Consider the following 25,115-nt stretch of genomic DNA (forward strand, 5'->3'; position numbering starts at 1 on the left):
TCTTCTGGAATCTCTCCCGTCTCCCATGACTTTCCAAAGATAATAGCTTGAGGCTCAGATACCTCCTCTATTAACTCCTTGAGTATTCTAGGATGCATTTCATCAGGCCCTGGTGAATTGCAGGCATCTAACTTTTCTAAGTGATTTTTAACTTGCTCTTTTTTTATTTTATCTTCTAAACCTACCCCCTTCCCATAAGCATTCACTATGTTAGACATTCCTTCAGACTTCTCAGTGAAGACCAAAACAAAGAAGTCATTGGCTGGGTAGATGCTACCACCACCCAAATGCAAACCCCTGAGAACTCAAGAAGGTGCACTGGGGAATTCCTCCCTGTGGGTACCCTCAGGCCCTTTCACCCCCCCCCATGGGGAAGAGCTGAGAAATAAAACAAAGGAAATTAGCTGTTGCCACCAGCTAATCAAACATGTGCACAAACCTCTTAGGGCAGCAAAAATCCAATCCTGATCTTCAAAAAGGAAAATTTTATTAAAAACAAAAAGACAGAAAGTACATCTGGAACTTAGGCTTTTTCTAGATTTAAAAAGCTCACTTACAAGGTTATTCTTGATGTTTAATTTTTCTTGAGGTCCAGCTTCGAGGTTACAAGCAAAACAAAAGCATTTGGGATTAGCACACTAGTCCACTAGACATAAGAAATAAACAGAAATAAACCTAATTGCAACTTTCTAAACATTCCTCATCTACTTACACATCTGGGGGTTCCAAATAAGTAGTTCTAGGTATGGTCAATGATCACAACCAGCTTAAAGCTTCTCACAGCATAACTGCTCCCTGTTCCCCTCTTTCCCGGAGAACCACTCTGAGACAAAGAGGAAGTTTTTTCTCCTTTTCCCCATTTTAAAAAGTTCTAACCTTCCCATTTACTCTTTTGGTCAGATGCCCAACTCCCTTCTCTTTACCTGGAAGACTTTTTTAACCCTTTACAGTTAAGGAAGCAGACCACAGCCACCAAGAGGGACTTTGCAGATAACTGGCCCACATGCACACTTCATTTATCAAAATGTCTCATGTACTGCAGCTGCCCCGCATGTCTGTGTATAAAGCAGCTACTCTCTGGTGGGACAACGGAGGCCAGCGGGGGGGAGGATCTCAGCAGCCTTTGCAGCCACAGAGTCTGGTGGGGCAAGGACCGTGTATCCACACCAAGACAGCATGGGTCCCAGGATGGGTCTTGTTCTCAGGGCAGTCCGTGAGCTCTGTGTTCTGACCACTCCCAGACAACGGGAGATGGATCCAGGGTTGATTGTCTCCAATGTATTCCTCATGTGGTGCTGCATTTACGTTGCTTATTTTGCTGCTGAGCCTGCAGCATACCAATCAGCCCCAGCCTTAACAACAAGGTCAGCCCTCTGCCCAGCCTTGCAAAGGGCTTCAGTGCATTCAAGATGCAGCACAAGGAGCATCCCCTGCCCTTTCCCCAGCCTGCTGCTGTTCTTGGTCTCCCAGCAGGGCCTTTGTAGCAAAGGGCACTGTTCAGGGGAGGATGGACACAGCAAACATGAGGGAAACCTGACCAGGGCAGGGCTGTCCAGAACTCACGCTATGGAGCTGTCTGCAGCAACCATCGCCAGGGCCTAAATGCCTCTGTGGTCATGGAATCGGCGTTTCCAACTCACATGATTTTGTTACAAATCTCATTACGATGTGATTCTTAAATCTCCAGCTCCTGGAGTCCTGTAATTATGTGAGGATCTCAGTTTGCAATTCTTTATATATATGTATCAAAAAAAGCCTTTATGATTGCAGAGAAATGCTCGAAAACATGACCTGAATCAGACCTTAAGGCTCGAAGGCCAGAAGTTCCACAGCTTTATTAATTAAAAAAATCTCTTGACTTTCAAGCCAATCTCACGATTTTTGAACACTCCGGGCTGACAATACTGCTGTGGAAAGCAAAATTCACTCAGTCAAGAGACAGATATACCATGCAACTTATCTCACTATTAGACAACACAGTATGGTGTCAGGATCTTCACAGGCAAGTCAAGTGAACTGGCTGGATAAATTGTTTGCTACTCATTATTTGCTGAGGTGGAGCAATAAGATGACACAGGCTGAGAAAGTTCATCATTGTATTCTGAAACTTCTAGCCCAACTGCAAGACCTGGCAGGTATTGGGTGCCGATCTAGCCACAAGACCACAGTGTTCACTGTGGATCAAAGAGAAGCCAAATTCCCGGCATCCAACCGCCAGCAGCACAATCATTCTTCTGAATGGGAAACTCAATTCCCTTGCTAACGCGTATTACTCAGAATGCATCATCTCAAATAAAGAAGCCAACCCTCAGGTTTTAATGTGTTTTTGGGTTTAATTACCATATGCAACTCATATAATTACTTGCTTCCCTGAATAAACACAAAAGCAAAGTGTTCTGTTCCAGTGATGGGCGGGGGAGTGGGGAGAGAGCAATTGCAAATGAGGGCACGGTCCCCACACCAGAGCCCCGAGCCAGGCCTGCTGGAGACCATGTCAGCAGGCCATCTAGCAAGGGACACCAACTCAATGCAACACTTGCAAAACTAATTAAAACTCTAAAGTGGAACTCGGGGCCTGGCATGTTTTATTCCAAACATGATGGGCACAACGCAGCTTGGGGGGAATCCCCTGAAGCCAGTAGTTCCACCACAGATGAATTTGACCCATTGTTTGTTTCTTCCAATTACAACAACTTACAAAGACAGACTGAGCTAGACTGTCTGTGCTCCATCCCAAGTCAGAACAGACTTAGCACTTGCCTGGAATCCTCCCAGGCTAATAGGCTTTTAATGACAAACCAATCAAGCAGAAATTATAAGTAAAAGCAGACTCTGGCTCAGAGTGACAGGGCTGCCCGGGGGGGGGGGGGGGGAGTGGGGCAATTTGCCCCGGGCCTCACAGGGGCCCCCCAAGAGAATATAGTATTCTATAGTATTGCAACTTTTTTTTTATGGAAGGGGCCCCTGAAATTGCTTTGCTTCAGGCCCCCTGAATCCTCTGGGCAGCCCTGCAGAACAAGGCATGTTGGGGAACCCTCGCTGGCCAAACAAGAGGTAACATGCACCCTCAGATCCCTTTCCACTCCCTCTGTGGAGTCATTTCCCTAAACACTCACATGGCTCTGTGCTACCAGCATAGAGGATCCCACAATCCCAAATAGTGTTGGGTGAGAAGTGCTGGGCAAGTCTGGTCCAAGTCACCTGGAGGGATTGTGGAGCTTTACTCCCTCTCACTAGAGCCTCATGTTAGAAATCTCAGGGTTGATCTTTGCTTTCTGAGCCAGTTGATTCTCCCTTTTCCAAGGGGTGAAATCAGTCTGCTTGGATGGGACGTGAAGCCCTCTGTGCAAGTCGGTACAAACCTGGGGCGGGCAATCACTGCTCAGCTTGCTTGGCCTTGCTCTCCCTTTAGAAAGCAATAGCCCATGTGTGTTACACTGTCACGTCGGGCTTGGATCCTACTCTCAGGCCAGCCCCGCACATCTCACCCCGAGGTTTTGTTCTCCTGGTATGCCCCAAACCAGCACGAGCATGGTGCCATGAATGACTAGGTGACCCCACATGCCTTGAGGTCTGGATAATCACCGTGACCTTTGACATCACTCATCTGCACTGCTCCTCTGCATGCACAGATGTACTGTCACCTGGCTGTGAACATTCTGTAGGGACAGGAAGGCCCGTGGGTTCAGACCTGGAGCCTTTACCTCCCACTGATCCTTGGACATCTCCTAGGTTGTGGGGCAGCCCACCCCTTCATGGATCAATGGATAGGACCCTGCCCCCAGAGCGCCCTCCTTTTTCACGTGAAGAGAAATGCTGCCAGCTGAAGCAGGAATAGTGTGTTGTTCCCTTGACACTTATTTCACACAGTCCCAGATTCCAGGGCCAGAAGGGACCCATGTCATCAGCTAGGCTGACCCCTTGCAGCGCCCCAGCCATAAGATTTAATTCAGTGACTCCCACATCAAGCCCACAGCTTCTGATGGAGCTAGAGCTGATCCTGCACTGAGAGATGCCTGGTCTTCACATAGCACCTCTTAGTGATGGGGAATCTGATACCTCCCACAATCAGACCAGGACTTCTATGAAGACACGTTGCAAACGGGCAGCCAAACAGGTGTCGAGGACTGAGGCGAGTGGGCCCTGTTGGGGCTATTCCCTGAATACGTTGCCCTTCCTAGGGGTTAGTAGAACCCAGCAGACCAAAGTCACCATGGGTTGAAGGAAGAGACGACCTGAATCTGCCTATAGTGGGGGGGCAGACTGAGGGCAGTGGCTTCCACAGAAGTTACTGAGCATGCTCAGTCCATGTGGGCATGCTCAGTACAAGCTAAGAAGCAAATCTGGAGTGGGCACAGGAGCCCACATGCCCGCCACATGTCACCTATGGCTCAGGGGGCCAACTCCTTTGACTGGCACTGGAGTTCTGCCCCCTTACACTGGGACTCAGCTTGGCAAAATGGGCCTATGTTTTGCTGTGCTGCTTTCTCCCCCGTTCTGTGACAGACCCATTGGTGTGTACCTGGCAGCACAGCCAGCACTACACTCAGCCAGGATCTGCGTCGAGGAGACTCAGGCTGAATGAGGAGAACTGGAGTCAGGGAAAACAAGTGCCCAGTCCTTTTTAATTACTGAAAGCCGGTAAAATAGTGGCATGCCACTAATTGGCAATTACAGAGAATAACTTCATTTTTGTTAGAAATGACCGAGGGGGGCGTGAGCGACGAATGCTCTAGTTCCAATGAGCCGTGAGGGCTCTGATATGCAGAATCCATTTCTCCGAAGTGCTTCGCAGGGCTGGGTCTACTGCTCCCCCTTGCGTCCTCTTCCCCTGGCAGCATGTTTCTCAGCAAAGCTAGTCTGAGCTGCAGGAATTGTCCTAGAGTCAATATTCAGGGCTGGGATTCTGAAAGGCACCCCAGGGTGTACATGAGTTATAGAAAATAGATCCTGTCAAACTAACCTGATTTTTTTTAATAAGATTACAGTTTGGTCAATACAGATAAAGTGCTGATGTCATCTACTTAGACATCTGTAAGGCATTTGACTCAGTGCAGCACGGCATTTTGATTAAGAACTAGAACAATATCATGGCACACATTAAATGGATTAAAAAATGGCAAATTGATAAGCAGCAAATTGAAAAAGTTCAGAAAAAGGTAACTAAAATGATTAGGGGTTTGGAACGGGTCCCATGTGAGGAGAGATTAAAGAAGTTAGGACTTTTCAGCTTGGAAAAGAGGAGACTAAGTGGGGCATATGATAGAGGTATATAAAATCATGAGTGGTGTGGAGAAAGTGAATAAGGAAAAGTTATTTACTTGTTCCCATAATACAAGAACTAGGGGTCATCAAATGAAATTAATGGGCAGCAGGTTTAACACAAATAAATGGATGTTCTTCTTCATGCAGTGCACAGTCAGCCTGTGGAACTCCTTGACTGAGGGGGTTGTGAAGGCTAGGACTATAACAGCGTTTAAAAGAGAACAAGATAAATTCATAGAGGTTAAGTTCATTACTGGCTATTAGCCAGGATGGGTAAGGAATGGTGTCCTTAGCCTCTGTTTGTCAGAGGGTGGAGATGGATGGCAGGAGAGAGATCACTTGATCGTTACCTGTTAGGTTCACTCCCTCTGGGGCACCTGGCATTGACCATTGTCAGTAGACAGGATACTGGGCTAGATGGATCTTTGGTCTGACCCAGTATGGCCGTTCTTATGTTCTTAGGTTTTAAAATGTAACTGTAAATAGGGAATTGTCATCAAGTTCATATGTATCTACTGAGGTCCTGCAGGGGTAAGTTCTTGGCCTGACACTATTATTTTGATCAATAACGATGATTCTTGGGGTAGCCAGGACTGTGAGTCATCTTGTTACTCCCTGCCTCTAGCAAGAGGTAGCCTTACTCATGATGGCTGGGTGTTTGCTTCTAACACCACCAATATGTCAGCCACTCAAGCCCTCTCATCTGGGCTATGGCAGACCCTCCATGTTCCTTTGATGCATTCTACTCTAATATCCAGATCCTGATACTAGATACTCTCAGAAATCCCAGATCCTCTGCCCCCAAAGATGCAATGTACCACAATTTACCAGTCAAACTTCATAGAATAGAATCATAGACTATCAGGATTGGAAGGGACCTCAGGAGGTCACCTAGTCCAACCCCCAGCTCAAAGCAGGACCAATCCCTAGACAGATTTTTGCCCCAGATCCCTAACTGGGCCCCTCAAGGATTGAACTCACGACCCTTGTTATAAAACAAAAGAAGAAAGGATAGAGATTCTACTAGAAATAAGTGAGTGTGGTGGTGTGGTTACCTGCTCCTGCCCTGAGAGGTTTAAAAAGTGGCCTAGGAGGGCTTGAAAGCTGCAGCTCTGTTTGACAAAATGCAGCACAGCCATTTGAACCTGCGTCTCCCACATCTCGGGTGAAGGTTCTAGCTACTGGTCTATCGACTATGAGGAGGTGGTGGGCGGGACTCCTCTTCCAGTGGTTTTGTGGATGGCATCTAAGTGTCCCTGTTGGAAAAAATTAATTCATATGAAATTCACGAACAGCGTGGGTTGACCCGCAACTGCATTTTTTGGCAAATAAACTATTTGAAAAATTTCACCCAGCCATACCCTTGGGCACTACAAGAATTAGTCACTGACTGGCCTAGGACACTGACAATCATTTCTGTGTAGTCAGGGAGCAGTGGGGAGGCAAGAGAGACAGCAGCAAGGCAAATGGGAAACCCATCTTTAACAAAAAACAGCCATACAATCCTGGCAATGACTATTCTGTAACTAACTGTTCAATCCCAGGCAAAACAACATACCGCACATTATACCCTGAATGAAAGAAACACCAGGAGGATAATACAACCATGAGGATCATAAAAAGTCATTCAGGCAAACTTGATTGCTTTGTTAGAATAGAATCGCCTAATTAGTGGATGAAGGAAACTCAGGAGCTGCAGTCGATCTGGATTTTATGAGCATTTGATATAACGTCTTACAAAACTGTACTCCAAAAAATAATTCAAACTTATTTGACTGTGGCCATAGTCATATGGGCTGATTCAATGGGTTCAGTGTACTTTGCTTAAGAGTCTTTGGTGAGGGACCTTGTCAAAGGCTTTTTTGATAAGAGGGAAGGTCCTCTCATGGATCAGTGAGTGGTTAAAAGATAGGAAACAAAGGGTTAGAATAAATGATCCATTTTCAGGATGGAGAGAGGAAAATAGTGGTGTCTCCCAAGGGTCTGTACTGGGACTAGTCCTATTTAACATAATCATAAACAATCTGGAAAAAGGGGTAAACAATGAGGTGACAAAATTTGCGGATGATACAAAAACTGCTCAAGATAGTTAAGTCTAAAGCAGACTGTGAATAGTTACAAAGGGATCTCGCAAAACTGAGTGACTGGGCAACAAAATGGCAGATGAAACTCACTGTTGATAATGCAAAGTAATGCACATTGGAAAACATAATCCCAACTATACATATAAAATGATGGGGTCTAAATTAGCTGTTACCACTCAAGAAAGATCTTGGAGTCATTGTGGATAGTTCTCTGAAAACATCCATTGAATGTACGGCAGCAATCAAAAAAGCTAATAGAATGTTGGGAATCTTTAAGAAAGGAATTGATAATAAAACAGAAAATATCATATTGCCTCTATTTAAATCCATGGTACACCTACATCTTGAATATTGTGCACAGATGTGGTCGCCCCATCTCAAAAAAGATGTTTTGGGATTGGAAAAGGTTCAGAAAAGGGCAACAAAAATGATTAGGGGTATGGAACAGCTTCCATATGAGGAGAGATTAAAACTGGGACTTTTCAGCTTGGAAAAGAGACAAGTAAGGGGGGATATGATAGAGGTCTATAAAATAATTAGTGTTATTTACTCCTTCTCATGAAACAAGAAGTAGGGGTCACCAAATGAAAATAATAGGCAGCAGATTTAAAACAAACAAAAGGAAATATTTTTTTCAAATAATGCACACACCACCTGTGGAACTCTGCCAGATGATGTTGTGAAGGACAAGACTATAACAGAGTTCAGTAAAGAGCTAGATAAATTTAGGGAGGATATGTCCATCAATGGCTATTAGATAGGATGGTAAGAGATGGTCTCCCTAGCCTGTTTGCCAGAAGCTGGGAATGGGTGACGGGATGAATCACTTGATGATTACCCATTTTGTTCATTTCCTCTGAAGTATCTGGCTTCAGCCACTGTAGGAAGATGGATACTGGGCTAGATGAACCTTTGGTCTGACTTGGTATGGCCGTTCTTAGGGCAGCAAATGACCCATAGATTGCCAATATCATTGTTAATTTTATTATTGCAAAACATTTCTACAGCCCATGTATATGGCTCTGCTGAAACACAGGACCCAATTTTCCTCCCACTTAGCTAACTGGGGGTAGCTCTCATGAAGACAGTGTGGCTCCACTGAAGGAGAAGGAGTGACCACTTAGATCTGATAGGCTTGGTGAGGTCACTATGCTCGTTATTCCCAGGGTGTTAGTGAAAATTATTCCAATTCCCAGAAGACTCATAGCTTTTAGCCCCCATGGTTAATTGTTTGAGAACTCTCAGAGGAGTCTGTTCATTGTTACTACCTCTTGCTGGGGGAGGCCTAGCAGTTGTCATGAGGATCCTTGTTCAGTCTGGTTTTATTTAATCCTTGTTAAGGAGCTGGCTTTAGCACCATGATAATGAAATTCACAGCTAATGCTAAATTAGAAGGTGTTGTGAACGTTAACAAGGACAGGAACGGAATACAAAGGGACCTAGATAGGTTCAAAATATGGGCAAGAAATATGAGAATGAGGTTCGGATCGGAGAACTGCAACCTAGCCCAGTGGGGGAGAAATAATGCAAACTACAACTCTCCCATGATGTGGGATATGACAGAATCCAGATGTGGATGAGGGATGGGGGACAGCATGCAGCAAGTTACAGTAGACAGGACAGGAAGGACAACCTAGCTTCCTGGTCAATCTGGAGAGACAAATCCAACATCTCTAGGACCAGTACTGTGCATTCTGTGGACCATTATACTGATTGTTGGCTAGTACTTTACATTAAGAAAATAACAGCTATACTGGGTCAGACCAATGGTCCATCTAGCCGAGTATCCTGTCTGACAGTGGTCAGTGCCAGATGCTTCTGGCAGCTGGAGGTTTAGGGACACCCAGAGCATGGGCTTGTGTCCGTGATCATCTTGGCTAATAGCCATTAATCTAATTCTTTTTTTTAACCCAGTTACACTTTTGGTCTTCACAGCATCCCCTGGCAGTGAGTTCCACAGAGAAACTGTGCATTGTGTGAAGAATTATATTATCCTGCAACAGCTATCAGAGAGAGATTAAAGTAATGGTAACTTTCATCTCACTCCGAGCCAACTGGACTGAAGGGGACAGGGCTGGCTCCAGGCCACAGTGCGCCAAGTGCGTGCTTGGGGTGGCACGCTGCGGGGGACGCTCTGCCGGTTGCTGGGAAGGGGGCAGGCAGCTCCGGTGGACCTGTCGCAGGCTTGGCTACGGACAGTACGCTGGTCCCGTGGCTCCGGTGGACCTCCCGCAGACACGCCTGCGGCAGCTCCACCAGAGCCGCGGGACCAGCTGACTGTCTGCAGAAACCCCTGCGGGAGGTCTACCGGAGCTGCGGGACAGGCGAGTGGCAGAGCGCCCCCCGCAGCTTGCCTGCGTGCGTGGAGTGGCGAAATTGCTAGAGCCGGCCCTGGCAGGGGAGAGAATATTTTAAACCTCTGCCCCAGGAGGCTCTTCCTCTTCTCTTCAGGGATCTGCAGAGTCGCATCCAGTAGGGCTGGAGAAGTGCAGAAGTTGATGAATCCAGGCTGCCCTCACTTGGTAAAAGAAGTGGGGCAGATCCATAACTGGCTCTGGCTGCTTGGTGCTCCTTCAACCAGTTTTGGCGACAAATTTAAAAATGCCCAGGAAAGCAGAAACTGAAAATATTTGCTGAAAACCCAATGTCCTATCAAAAAAATTTTGATGGAAGATTGTTCAGCTACCCTGATTAAAAGAAATGCCATGGCTCATTGTCAGTATATTCAGGCAGCTTGCCATGCTGAATTCTTGAGTTCCGTAACAGCTGGAAGAACCCAAGTCAGGATGATGGGAGGTAACAAAGGACAGAGTGGGCAGATTGAGTGAGGGGGATGGCTCAGAAGAAAGCATCAGTCTTTGCACAAATTGGAACATAGGAACACAGACATTGACAGACTGAATCAGACCTGAGATCGATCTAGGCCAGTTTCCTGCCTTCAGCAGTGGCCCCAGCACTGGATGCTGCAGTACACAGACATTGGATAATTTGCACCCCCATCCCAACATACACATTATGTCTCCTTTTAAACCCTTTTGTCAGAGATCAACTTAAAACCTGATCTCTGAGATTTTATCTCCTTCCTGAAATTTGTTCACATTAACTATGATCGCTATGATATTCTTGCGATCCATAGAAATGTCCAATCCCTTTTTGAATCTTGCTAAATTATTGGCCCCAGTGAGTTCCACAGGCTAATTATGCTTCTTCTGAAGGAGTATTTCCTTTGCTGGATTTGAATCTCTCACCTTTGAATGTCATTGTATGTCCCTTGTGTTATGAGATAGGGAAAACAGGAACTCCGAATCTACCTGCTGTAGACAAGTCATTCTTTTATAGACTTTTACCAAATCTCCTCTCATTTATCTCTTCTCTAAGATAAATATTCTCTCCTCATAAGAGAGCAGTGTCAACCCTTCATCACTGACAGCCTCTCACATGAACAGAGGTTAAGATTGTGTAGCTTTGGGGGAAAGTTGGTACTTAAATGTAAAAGGCAAAAATCAAACCAGCCTCCTCCCCCGGCATGGTCAGAGGTGGCCACAAAATGAGATGGGGCAGACGTTCTTTTCCAGTGGTTCACATTCTACCTTTGTAAGTATTGGGTGTTTGAAGTATCACAGGCAAATGTTTTCTTTTGGGGCACATCTATTTTAGGCCTTAATAGACTGCCTTAAAATACTTCCAGACTCCGTAGTAAAATAAATGCCCAAAGAGGCCTAAATGTTGGAGTACAGCATCCTCTACAAAGAGTTCAGGGTTTTAGACAGTGCATCAAAGAGAAACAGCCACGAAGCCACCATTATTATGGTTTGTCTTTGGTGTCACTCAAATTGCAAGATACAATTAAAGATGTCATAAATGATGTGATGTATTTTGGTGAGTGCAGCTGAACTGCAGCCAGCGGCTTGACTATGTAACTTGTCGAATTTAAGTTTGACGTTCCTACCAATTTGCATCTGGTTTGTTGGTGAACGTGAGCTGAAGCCTGCTCTGCATGTCTTGTATACAATGGAAATCAAGAAAATACCAAACACTGGAGAAAATGAACAACGTGTCATTAATCAGCATTAAGTGCGTGTATCGGTGGGTGGGTGGGTAGATGGGTATTGATAAAGCCAGAAGACAGAGAGAGTGTGGGTGTTTCTGTGTGTGTTTAAAACTCGGAAGAGTGCACTTTGCTTCTCAGACATTTCCTGGCAGTGGTGTGCCATTTCCAACAAATTAACGAACCCCCAGTGGAACACGTGCCACAGGGTGAGAACCCATGATCTGTTCATGAGAAGGAGAAATAAAGTGCTGCCTCGTGAAATGTACACAAGTCCAGCTAACACATCTGAGACCACATGCAGTTGTTGGCATCCTGTTTGATGCATCCCCTGGGCCAAATCCCCGGGCCCGGGTGAGGCCTCCCGCTGTTCGACTCATTCCTCACCCTGGCATTCTCCAAGAATAGTGCCTGCTTTCTAATGATCCCCAGCAGCCCAGACCTAGCACAGCCCTGCCTCAGACCAACAGTCAAAGGACTTTGTTTCCGTAGCAACAGGAGCAGTGTGAAAGTGCTGGGAATAGCTCTCCCCTACAGTTCTCTCCCATGGCATAGTCCCACACAAGCCCAGGCAGCAACTCCAAATAGCGCTGACCCTTGGACAGACTCCAGCCAGGATGTGCTACGATCAGAAAAAGCCAAGAGCACGCCTGAACTTTCCAGGCTGGAGCCATGCGTCACCTCTCCCGCGCCCCCAGGTATTACACTCCTCATTATACTGGAGGTACATCTGAACAAACTAATTGCTGCACTTTTGCTGGCTTCTAAAACAGGAGCAGCAGGGGTTAGTGCCAGAAATACACAGATGTAAATAAACAGAGCAATACAAGCTCCAAATTGCCAAGCGTAAATTGTTGTTAAGTGCCAGTTAAGTGAGGTCAATTGGAGCAGAGTTACAATGTGCTAGTTACAAGAAATGAGCCAAAGAAATCAGAAAGCACCAGGGGGCTTTCGGAAACAGAGACATTCCCAGCTCCTCTTCAGCGTGGGTAGGAGTGCCACAGGATTTGCTTAAATTAGGAATGAGCAAAACATGCACGTTCAGTCTGTGAGATATCACAGATTAAGGAAAGCAACAAAGACCATATATAAAGTCTGAGAGAGAGAGAGAGAGAGAGAGAGAGAGAGAGAGAGAGCGCACAGTGTGTGACTCACACTAACTTTCTGCACTACATTTGAAATGCAAAACAGCAGTTGCTCCTGCAACAGTTTGGGAACCTCCTCTGCATTTTAAAGTGCAGCTCAGATAAAACGTTGAGCCAACTCCCCTCTGCTGAGTGCAGCTTTTATTCTGTGAGATTCAGGAGAGTTAGTCCTCAGTCACACGTCTATCTACCCCACAGAGCCTGACCAGTTCAGAGCCCCTTGAGCTGGACTCTATTTCCTGGGGAGCCCGTGCAGAGATGAGCACTTAGCGATGTGTTCCTGGCTATCTTGATGACTCTGAAGACAGGACTGCTGCATTTTGTACTATCTGGTGCTTTTGAACAGTGTCTTCATTTCTAGATCAAGGGCCCAGTCCTGTCTCCCCCGTTACTGGAGCTGCTCAAAATATTTTGTTCTGAATATTTTTTTGTCAAACACAGTCTCTTTTTTGGTGAAAATGGAAATTTCCACAGTAAATGTCCATTTTGTTGTTGGTTCGGTTTGGTTTTTGACAACACACAACATTGTGAAGAAAAACTCTGAGAAAAACTTTGACATTGCTAGGAGGGGAAACCTCATGCTGAGCATGCCAGGCTTCCTGATCAGCCCCACCGGAACTCAGGGGGACTCCTTGCATCATGACTGACGGGGCCCAGAGTAACTGGAGGATCACCACGACTCAGACTATGCCTGGCAGGAGGGGCACCATCCTAGGGCCACTCACAGAAAGGGCTGGGTGGCTTTGCCCCATGGTTGGTTGGGCACTTAGAGCAGCAAGGAGACCCCTTGTTCAGCCCCTGCCCCATGCAGGGGCCAGTCTATGCTGCCCTTCCCATGCCAATGTCTAATCTAAATGTCAGAACGTGTCCCTAGGCAGCTGGTCTCCTGGCCATAGGGAAGCTTTGCCTGGCATGCAGTGGAATTTGTCTTTTGGTTGCTTTAAACTCAGTGCTCCTGGCTTCACCCTGCAGCCTGGACAAACTCCTTGGGCTGCTACCCCAGTGATGGACAGTTCCATGCAATGGCAAAAGCTGCTCACAACCATACTCTGCAGCCCATGCAATGGGAGGGACCAGCTGGGCAGGGTGTGGGACCAGGACCCCTGGCAATGCTCAAAGCGTGGTGGGGGCAGGATTCTGTGGGGTTTAAAGCTGCCTTCCCCTGCAGTGATACAGCCACTTGCTCTTGCCCTGTAGGTAATCCCCACAGGTTAGTGCAACAGCATCTCCCTGTACGGGAGTCGAGTCCTGAGCGGCCTTGTGCAGGAGGTCAGACTAGATGATCATATTGGTCCCTTCTGACCTATGAGTCTATGAGTCTGCCACGAGCAGGCCTCACCCCACCAGACAACACTATCCTGCGAGCATTTCTAGAGTCCCTGCTACCACTTCAGGCTGAGTCCTCTGACCAGCTGGGGCAGGGAGCTGGGGATGCTAGTGACTTGTCTCTTAATAACATCCCTGTCGGGAGCTGATTCCAGTTGGGCCATATGATTTCTGTGGGAGACAGTGACTAATAACAGAGTCATGTTGGTATCCTGGATTCCAACAGGGACTTTATTCGTTACCATATCTCCCTGCCCCCTCCCCTCCGTGGTTGAGTCCCAGAGAGGCTGGGGATGTTATTCTGGGCTAGCCCTAATCTTAGTGCTTTGCCCATGATCTGGGGGACCTGAGGTTTGAATGAGGACATACTCTACCAGGATAAGCAATGGCTAATGAGGTCGTGTGTGTCTATGAGACTATGGCTTTGTAGGAGAAAGTAACTGCACATAGATAGTAATTAACTGATTAAAGATACAAACTGAGATACTACCATCAGGGAAATGGCGCATCTAGCATATAACTGACAGCAGGAAAATGCATCACAGCAATAACTGATGACACACAGTGTCTGCACAGGGACCTCTGAACACACCAGTGGCTGCAAATGTTCTGGAGTAAGCTGAAATATGGATTTTGAGAAACATTTCCAAACAGTTTCCATTTTGCAGAGCTCAAGATAGATCCATGGTTTGTAAACTTTTCCACAATATTTTAATTGATTTTTTTTGCTGAAATTTGCATAAAAAATTTACTGAAATCAATTTTGAAACTCTTTCTTTACAGAAAAGACTTGTCTTGAGAACATGATCTATGAAGGAAGGCTGAAACAATCGGGTTTGTTTAGTTTGGAAAAGAGAAGACTGAGAGGGGGCATGATAGCAGTTTTCAGGTATCTAAAAGGGTGTCATCAGGAGGAGGGAGAAAACTTGTTCACCTTAGCTTCCAGTGATAGAACAAGAAGCAATGGACTTAAACTGCAGCAAGGGAGATTTAGGTTGGACATTAGGAAAAAGTTCCTAACTGTCAGGGTAGTTAAACACTGGAATAGATTGCCTAGGGAAGTTGTGGAATCTCCATCTCTGGAGATATTTAAGAGTAGGTTAGATAAATGTCTATTAGGGATGGTCTAGACAGTATTTGGTCCTTCCATGAGGGCGTGGGACTGGACTCGATGACCTCTCGAGGTCCCTTCCAGTCCTAGAGTCTATGAGTCTATGAGTCTACACTGCCACTCACAGTGCTGAAGCTTTCCTCACTCAGGGGGTGAAAAAACACCCTCCCGAGTGATGGAAGTTTCAGCACTGAGAGTGGCAGTGTAGACAGCACTACAGCGCACTCCCAGAGCTGGTAGCTATTCCCCTTCATGGAGGTGGGTTTTTTACAGCACTGGAAGAGCTCTGAATTAAAGTGGCAGCGCTTTACCATCAGCTGTGTGGACATGCCCAAAATGTGGTTTTCAGTTAAAAAAAAGGAGTTTTCAGTCAACTGAAAATCTCAATGTTTGCGCTAAAAAGAATAGTAAAAACGATCATGGAAGATTTAATGAAAATGTGGCTAATGCTGACAATTTTTTGCCAACAGTTTAATTTTTGGAAGGAAAAAAAAAAGGCCATATTATTAAAAAGAAAATTCTAAGAAAAATGCAACCAGCTGAAAAAAATTCCTTCCGAAAAGGCGTCATCGGGCATAAAAAGAGGAGCTGCCAAAACACTCCATAATTCTGCAGTGAGCATTCAATGCATTAGTGTGTCTGGGGTGTATTTTCAAGATTGCCTTATTCCAAGACGATACACAAGACAATAGCAAGAGCTAAATTAGGATAAATCACATCTAGAAGCAGAGTGTTCACATGGATTAGTAATTCACCCACTGCATCAAAGGGCTTTTCTGGCACGAATGTTCTTTTAGTGGACTCAGCTATTGTCAATGAATGAGTCTATATATCCATACCAATCTACCAAAACCATACCAATCATGCTCCAAAACATCTGTTAGTCTATAAGGTGCCACAGGATTCTTTGCTGCTTTTACAGATCCATACTAACATGGCTACCCTTCTGATACTTCATACCAATCTAATTTACCTGGGTAGTGTTTAGTTGTTATGCATAGACAGGTAGATAGATGGATCAGATAGCATGTTTTGAAGCTAAATTTTGTTTACAGGTAAGACTATAACCTTCAGTATGTTTAGCAGCTTTATTCACTATATGTACTGAACAAAAACAAGTAGAAATCAGGGATAATTCTCTTTGGAAACAAGCTGCTCTCAAAGTCACCAAGGCATTTACAAGATCTAGGACTAGAGTTTTGTACCATTCAAGTCAAAACTGCTGAGGAAGAATTTAAAGTGCTTGACACAGGGTGAAAGTGACTCAGAATTCAGGCTGGAGACACTCTGTTACCCAGCACCACTGACCTTCCTGTCCATTGAGGAAGATGCTCCTGCTGTTGATAATGGAAATCATCAAGGCTTATGTTCTCAAAAGCACTTAGGCACCCAAGTCAGGGGTTTAGCCACCTACATGCCAGTTTTAGGCTCTCCTGCCTTTCACAAAACTCCCACTGAACCCTGTGGGTGACTAAACTCACTGGGCACTTACATTCTGGCAGTAAGAAGTTCCCTTGGTGCCTAAGTCTCAGCCTCTGGGCACGTGCCCTGCTGCCTCTGTCCAGGCACCTGGCGCCCGAGCCCTGGAGTGATTCACAAACCAGGGAAAAGAGACATTCGACTGCCTAAGTCGTGTGCAGGCCTGATCCACTAGGCAGCCTCTGAGCAAGCCTATTGCATTGGGCCCCTCAGGCAAATTCATGCAACACAGCTGGAGGAGGCACTCCCTCTAAACTTCTAATTCAGTGGCCTGTCTCCTAGAGGGGGTGGGCCGTAACCCCACGCGCACACACACACACACACACACACACACACACACACTGGTTGGCACCACTGATTAGCTAGCTTAGGTGGCTGCCCACCTGGCTTACGGGTTTTGTGAATCACCATCTAAAGTTCCTGTCTCTCCCCATTCACTGTGTTTGGATCCTAGGTGCCTGACTCCAGCAGTCCTTGACTCCTGTGATTTTTTTAGGCACCTCAAAGTTAGACGTGGTGACTCTCAAAGTGACAACACCCATTTCCTTTTGTGATCCAGATCCAAATCCCTTCAGGGGAGATGAAGTGGCTGAAGGACAATTGCTTACAGTCAACAGCCATCTCTTGCTCTTAAAAGGTTGCTGGTTAATATATGAATTTCATAGATGAACATGTGTACAAAGACTGCAGTAGAAGCCGGGGGGGGGGGATGGCTTGAAAGGGTCCATGGAGGAATTTAGACATTTTTAGAATCATAGAAGATTAGGGTTGGAAGAGACCTCAGGAGGTCATCTAGTTCATGCCCCTTCTCAAAGCAGGACCAGTCCCACAAGGACCCACAGAAGTCAGATGTGAAGATGGAGGTTTCTACAGGGCAGGGCAGCACTCCACAAATAAGATGTAAGACCAAGCTTATGAGCTTAGGCAAAGGACAATTGTGAGTATGGAATGGGAGGGAGTGGAGCTGTGTGAATAACAGATTTTTTTTTGTATCAGAGGGGTAGCCATGTTAGTCTGATCTTGTAAAAAGCTTCGTGAGGTTGATGGATTTCCACTCCATATGGCTAAATGCAGTGTCTTGCATGGTGTCAAGATTTTTTTTTTTGGGGGTGGGGGTTCACTGACAGTTTCAAAAAGTTGAAAAACCATTTAGTTTCAGGTTAGAGTGAAAACGAAAAGTTTGAAAAAAAATTAATTTAAGAGCAAACTAAACATTTTGACAAACTTTTCATTTAACCATTTGTAATGCTTTGGAATTGTTTAAAATTAAAAAAAAATGTTGCCGTGATTTAAATCCTGATTTAAAGTTCCCAGGTATTTAAAGTCCCCGCCTCTTCTGGTTGAGGCTCCGCTCCCTCCCAAGGACTGCGGAGTACCGGTAAGTCCTTTAAGTTACTTTCACTCCTGGTCACAATGCACAGAAAAACAGGAAGCCCTCAGACAAAGAAAGGCTCCATTCCCTCTGAAGAAGTAAGGGGAATAGCAGGATTGTAGCAGCGGAGAAGTTGTTGTGGGCATTGCTAACTCCAGTGAATATATGCTCATAGTTCCTGTTTTCTGGTCAATTATCTTGTCTTCCCCTTATCACCTCCATATGTCTGGGCAAGTGGCCCTGATTCCATGCACCCGACTCCCATTGGCTTTAAGAGGAGCTCCACATGCAGAACACTCCCTCAGCAGAGCTCACGCTCCGCTGTAATCACCTTGGAACTTTACGATGTGTTGCACCCATCGTCCCATTGTGAATCGCAGAACCGAATCTACACCGCTATGGTGCTGTGGTGGCATTGCAATGAGCCGCGTTAATTTTATTGAACAAATGTGCTAACGATTTTTAAATATATGTAGAATGAAGGCATATGGGGTGATATAAAATCCTCCATCGTATGAGTTACAGCAATTTCATGGGGAGAATGTTACACGTTTTAAAAACACCGCAACAGATTTTAATATAAAATCTCTGTTGCCTGGTATAATATCATTTCAGTGTAGAAGGTACTGGTTTTAATTTTAATATACATATATTTACGCCACAGATTGATGGCACATCTGAGAATTCCCTATTATGAATTCCTTTCTTATGGTGACAGTATGCTACATATCTTAATAAAAGTGCCATGGTTGTACCTTGGATTGTACAATATGATTTCATTATTGACTTTTTTGTGATGAGATGCTGAATATTTGTGCTTATTTTCCTCAAATCTATAAGGAAGGTGGAATGCAGTGTATCAACATTCACTGTAGAGCTTATATTACGAGTCTCAGTCTTTTAACTGGTGAGATGATCAATAACAGTAAACTTCAATCAAAAACACCTCAATTCATCTCTTCTTTTCAGCTTCTCTCTTTTTTTGTCATTTCAGTTATTTGGTAAATAGTTGTCACATAGGCAAGCTGTGGCTGATTGCCCAGATGAGCAAGATTAGATAGATAGATAGATAGACAGAGATACTACTGCTGTATATAAATTAGTTCTGTAATAAAAAGGTTAATAAAACGTGAAAGAATTGTCAGCACATGCTTATTGACCAAAAACCACGCTACTTGATTAAGAAGTAGATATGATTGTAGCGACATGGCAATTATTTAGAGCCGTTTTGATTTCAATAGATTTTGGATCAAACCAATAAACAAAATGACCTACAAAGGAACAACAAAGCTTTTAAAAAACAAATGTTGAAAAACCTGGACATTGGAAGTTTAGGTAATAAAAGAAGAAAAAGGGATGGAAAATCTTGGTGAAACTTACCCCAAAAAATCTTCCCTCTGCACTCTTGCACTGCTACTGACTACTGTCCAACCAACTTGTGTAGAAGTGTTTGCTAAACATTGCCATCTCTCTCTAGCTCAGCCAGTTGTCCTGTTTCTTTGGCTATGGGCTATATAGCTCTAATCTGATCTGGCTGGTACATAAGGTCTAAGAGATGTGTAGGTTCAGGAGCTACTCAGACAGCGTGGTCTGTGTCAGTGTACAGGGGCTGTTTGCTTTGAGAGTGGAACGCAGAAAATCTGTTTTCACTTTTTCACACCCTATGTGCCTGTCAGCTAATGTCCCACGTGAGCCAGGGTGGACAGAGCAGTGTTTAAGGTTCTCAACGGAGAAGTTTCATTGAGTTTCAAATCATGTTGAAAAACCTGGGGAAAGTGAGACCTCCCAAATGAAAGAAAACTCGTGCATTTCCTTTGGACGTTTCTCACAGAACCCCCTCGAACATTGTGACCTGGTCTGGTTCTGCTGCTGGGCTGGCTGAGCAGGGCTCAGAGTCCCCTGCTGAGGGAGGCAGCTGAGCTGAGACAAGGCAGCTGGCGCAGATGACAAGGCAGGAGTTAGAGAACATGTTTCCAAGGACATCTACTGCCCCCGAATGAGGTCTCATCAGGCCCAAAGGCAGCAGTTTTATGCTCAGTTTCAACCCAGAAGCCTGTTGGGCCTGAGCCAGATGTGACAGCTGCCACTTTGACGTCAGCAGCTGGCCTCTCTCTCCTGTGGCCTGAGTGAGGCTAAGGTGCAGACACACAGCTTGGGCTCTGACTCGGCCCGCCCTCAGGCCTCTCTCTCCTCTGTAAAGCACACCAGTCACCTCAGGAAGGATTCCCCAGGCTGGAGAAAGGCTGGCTGTGTTTCCATTGACCTCTTTTAACCAGGCAATTGCCATGTGTGGGCCACAGTGTGCCAGTACCCAAGGAGTGGCAGCTCTGCCTGCCAGCTGGAGAGTCTGTTCTTCGCCAAGCAGACTGACTCTCTCTTTGCCTGTCCACAGCCGCAGACACTATTGTAGGAGCCCTGTGCAGGGGGAGGGTTTTTCTGAGCCTGGCTCCTGCAGGCCCTACAAGGCCTGTGGGCATCAAGCTCTCCTTTCTCCCTGCCTGTGGGGCTAAGGCCTGTCCCTAGTGATCAGTTATCCACATCACATGGCTACTGTCACATCTGGCATGAATTGGCCACCTCCCTGGTAGCGTGAGCAGGTGTAGAAGGAAACGTGTGGTCCTTCTCTCTGGAGGGACATCCCATTCTTGGCCAGTAAAAGCTTCTAAGCAAGGAATTGCTCCTCAACCCCAACATTTCCCAAGTATTCAGTGACAGTGCCCTCTACCCAGCTTCATTTGACTCAGAGCTCATGACCTTTCCTCTCTGATGCAGACCTCACCACAGACACCTCACCCTTCTGCATCCTCCAGATTGGACTTGTCCAACATGCCTTAAATGAAGCATCCCTTGGGGACCACTCAGGCCATGTCTACACTACAAAATTAAGTCAACCTAAGTTGGCATACAGCCGCTGCATTAATTACATCGCTTGTGCGTCTCCACACTTTGCTCCTTGTTCCGGCTATGCCTGTCCTTGCCAGGAGCGCTTTTACCAATTCTACTGTCAGTATAGGAAGGCTCCTGAAAGCCAGTACCAGTCAACATAAGCAACTCTGTGTCTACACTGACACGGTGCCAAACGAACTGCATCGACCTAGGCTGTACGTCGCTCCTGGAGATGGAGTTATTAAATCAGCGTAGCGGGGCAGTTACATTAGCAAGAACAAAATTTAAACATCGACGCTTCAAGAGTTAGGTCGACGCAAGGCAGCCTACGTCAACCTAACTCTGTGGTGTGGACCAGGCCTCAGAAGTTCTGGCTTGACCTGATCATGGCTGCTCACTGGCTGTTAGGCTAGTCCTCTGACTATTAGGGCTACTGCCGGTGGAGGCTGCCAGCTCTTGGGGTGCCAGACAGAGCCCCTAGGGGGTCCTACAGCACTACCGGCTCCCAGGGCTCTCTGACTCCATTTCCCAGCATGCTTGGAGCCAGGGTGGGAACAGAAGGGACTAGAAATGCCTGCTGAGGCCAATCAGGAGGATTTTGCATGGGTGTTGCAGACGGGCAGTTTGCTGGGGACGGAAGAGCCAGGGTTGGGCAGCCCCTCACGGTGAAGGGACAGCCTGGCTCGGACGGAGTCTACATTTAGTGTTCATTTTGGATACAGACTGAGTGCTGGTTTACCCTGCATCCTGCAGCGATATTACCATAGACAGCGCCCCACACCTGCCAGCCTGAGCTGAGTGAAGCAGAAAACATGGACTCCCCCTCAGCCCAGGCCCAGATGAGAGGGAGAAAAGTCAAAGGTTCTGGCCCTGGTCAGTGACTCCCTGCTGCCAGGAGAAGAGGATGTTGCACAGCACTAAACAGCCTCTCTTTGAATTATTTAAACCCAGTCTCCACAGTATTTGACCAAGTCGTTCAGGTTAGTTTCTAGTCAGCACAAAGTAATAAAGCAAATGAATAATCTGTAGCCTCTGTCTCCTCTTCAGAGAAGTCAGCATCATTTCAGTTGTTAACTCGCCCCTGTACATGCACTGGGAGCTGACAGTGGTCTTATTCCCTAGGACAGATGGCAGACAGCACTGGAGAAGTGGGGCTGATGGCTGGGCACATGCCAGCAAAACCAAAAAGTACAAAGCCTGCCTGGCTAAGCTGAAAAGTATAAGGGCCAGATCCTGCTCTCCGACACTCAGGAATAAATCCAGCTGCCCCAGTGATGTCAATGGATTTACTCCCCATCTACACCAATGTAAGTAAGAGCAGGATTTGACCTCATAGGTTTACTAGGATATCAAGAACATCCTTGAAAAGTAGAAGGCGATGGCACAACTTTGCTGGTTAAGATAGAATTTGAAAATCAGAAGGACAAAGCAATGCTAGATAGACCAGGCAAGTGTCTAGGGAGATAGCACAAAGCATTTGCCCATACTGGGAGCAAGGGATTGTAGTCCCCCAACTAGAGGTGAGGGGAGGGAGACAATCAAGGGGGTGGGAAAGGTAAATGTTTTGCATCCACTTTACTGTAGATTGGACTGGGTGACTGCTGATCCCTGAGCTGGTTCTCTGGGAAATCAGTGGTAGCTAGAACTGCTCAGGAATTTTTTGAAAAAACATCTTTTCATCTGAAAATGCTGACAGGCCAAAATCAGAAGTGTTCACTGGGAAGGGTCAGTTTTGCCGAATCTCCCTATAGGAAAACCAATTGAAAAAAAAAAAACAACTCTGATATTGTCAGAACTTCCAATTTTCTAAACAAAAACATTTCAGTTCAGAATGACTTTTCATTTCAAAATTTTAGTTAATTTACAGTCACATTAAAAAGATTGGAATCAAAATGAAATGTTCTGACATTATGACTACGAAACATTTCGATGGCCCCAGCCTGAATCTTTTTGGATAATCAGTTTGCAAACGTTTTTGACATTTCAAATTTTTGTCCTGATTCAGGATGGGAAAATTTGTTTGAAATCATGACAATTCTTGCATGCCGGAAAACCATTTCCCACCATGCTGTAGTGTGTATTGCCTTGTGGAGGCTGCCATATCTGAGGAGGAGGGTATGAAGCAGTCAGAGAGAGCCAAGCACAGTAAATGACCCTAGATAGTATGGAACTGAAATAATGGAGATCTTGGCAGGGGTGTGTCATACACCCTAGAAAGAGCAGCTGTTTCTGAAGACTGAAAAGTTGCTAACAGGGACAGATTGAGCCTTAGCTGGAAGCCGTGTTTGGAGCAGAGCTGCTAAAAAATAACCCGTTTCTTTCCTACAAACATTTTCAAATGAGTAATTTCCATTGCACATTTTTCAGTTGTTGACTGGAAAATTCTAAATCAAAACAAAGCGTTCATATGCTTTTGATTCCATTTCCACCAGGGGCAGCTCCAGGCCCCAGCACGCCAAGCACAAGCTTGGGGTGGCAAGTCACTGGGGGCGTTCTGCCGGTTGCTGTGAGGGCGGCAGGCAGGCTGCCTTCGGTGGCTTGCCTAAGGAGGGTCTGTTGGTCCTGCAGTTTTGGCGGACCTCCTGTGCTTGGGGCAGCAAAATGCTTAGAGCCACCCCGATTCCCACCTTTGCTTCGACTAGACTGGAGAATTTCATTGTACCCCAAACTCTCACTCAGCTATTTTTGAGTGAGGGGCTCATGGAGAATGTTTTATCTGATGAGCTTTCTGATCCACCTGTCCTGTTCTCTGGCACCTGCCTCATTCCCACTTTGAGTTCTGAAGTTCAATGTGTGGCTCCCAGGAGTGATCAATGGTTGGGTACCACTCCCTTTAAGATGAGGACTGCACAGCCCTCTCACGATAACGTGCCTAATAGGCAGGCAGCCCTCTCTTTTCGATTCACTCCAAGATTGTTTGCTGCTCCTGGTTCTGCACAGGGGAAATAGCACTGCCTGTCCTCCAAGCTTATCAGCAGAGCTTTGCCATGTGCTGATCTCTGTTTGACTATAGGGACCATTAGGTCTTCCAGTCTGACCCCCTGTACATCCCAGGCCATTAAATTTCACCCCGTTGCCTCCATGGTGACCCCAATAACTTGGGTTAGACTAAAGCATTTCAGTCCACAAGAGACTACACTGCTGTGTGCCACAGGCAGAGACAAGGGGAGATCCAAGTGCCACCAGTGCTTAAGGCTGCTACAATGACAGGAAAAACATGCCCAGATGGCCCTAGCAAGGTGATCCACATCCCAGACTGCAGAGGAAGTTAAAAAAAAAAAAAAAAACACAACTCCAAGGTCCCTGCCAATCTGAGCTGGGGCAGAAATTCCTTCTTGACCCCAAATCTGGAGATCAGTTGAACCCTGAGCATGTGAGCAAGACTCAACAGCCGGGCATCTAAGAAAGAGTGTTCTCTGTACCACCTTTGAGCACTGCACCCCCCCTCCATTTGATGTCCTGTCTCCAGCTCAGCCAATGCCTGATGCATCAGAGGAAAGTGGAAAATAATCCCCAGAATACATCTGTCCAGTTGTGCATCCTGACCCCTGCAGGCAACTGGTTAAAGCTCTGAAACATGAGATCTGATTATAGTCTTTGTCTTCATGCAGAGCTGCAAGGGTTACGAACATGTTGCGGGCACTGCAGAACTTCCTGCACTCCCTATGGCACGTGAAGGAATGGAATACACAGGGGGATTCATGGATTCATGGTCTTCAAGGCCAGAAGGGCCCATCCAGCCCATTCCTCCTCTACCGCCCCCCTCAGGCCATAGATTTCCTCACAGAACTTGGATTAAAGTGTATCCTTATAAAGATACCTACTCTCTAAGCACTGGTGAGTCCACCACCTCCGCTGTGGGCTGTTCCAATGTTCAACCAGCCTCACTGCTAGGAAATTGCATCTTATTTCAAGGATGATTTTGTCTAGCTTCAACTCCCCACCACTGGATCTTTTTGTGCTTTTGTCTGTAGGATTGAAAAGCTCTCCCACTATCAGATCTTTTATTCCGTGTGTAAATGCCTAGACACAATGACTGAATTACCTCTCAACCTTCTATTCATTAAGCTGAATAGGTTGCTTTCCAGCCCCTGCACAGTTTTTGTGGCCCCTCCTTTGAACATGCTCCAGTATTTCCACATCTTTCTTGAAGTGTGAACCCCAGAACTGGGTACACTATTCTAGGAGTGATCTTGCCAATGCTGCATACAGAGGCACAATCATTTCTCAACTTCTACTTGATAGTCACCTAGGATCGCATTCAGAAATCTGAACAAACTTTTTTATTTCAAGGTTGGGGCAAGGGGAGGGTAGTTGTGGCACATTTAGCAAAACTGCTCAGGCCTCCTCACCACTCAGACCTCCTCTGTGAACCTGCTAACCCAAACAGGGGTAAAGA

At 46.0% G+C, this 25,115-nt stretch overlaps 1 long non-coding RNA gene across 1 annotated transcript in view; it reads right to left on the bottom strand.

Moving 5' to 3' along the window:
- Positions 1-6,355: 6,355 nt before the first annotated feature.
- Positions 6,356-25,115, bottom strand: part of LOC127034717 (uncharacterized) — a 163,182-nt gene continuing 144,422 nt past the window's right edge. Inside the window, exon 11 of the long non-coding RNA XR_007769465.1 lies at positions 6,356-6,521. This is a non-coding gene — a long non-coding RNA (uncharacterized LOC127034717). The remainder of the gene's footprint in view (positions 6,522-25,115) is intronic.

Source organism: Gopherus flavomarginatus, chromosome 15 (genome assembly GCF_025201925.1).
Source record: "Gopherus flavomarginatus isolate rGopFla2 chromosome 15, rGopFla2.mat.asm, whole genome shotgun sequence".
NCBI classification, from domain to species: domain Eukaryota; kingdom Metazoa; phylum Chordata; order Testudines; family Testudinidae; genus Gopherus; species Gopherus flavomarginatus.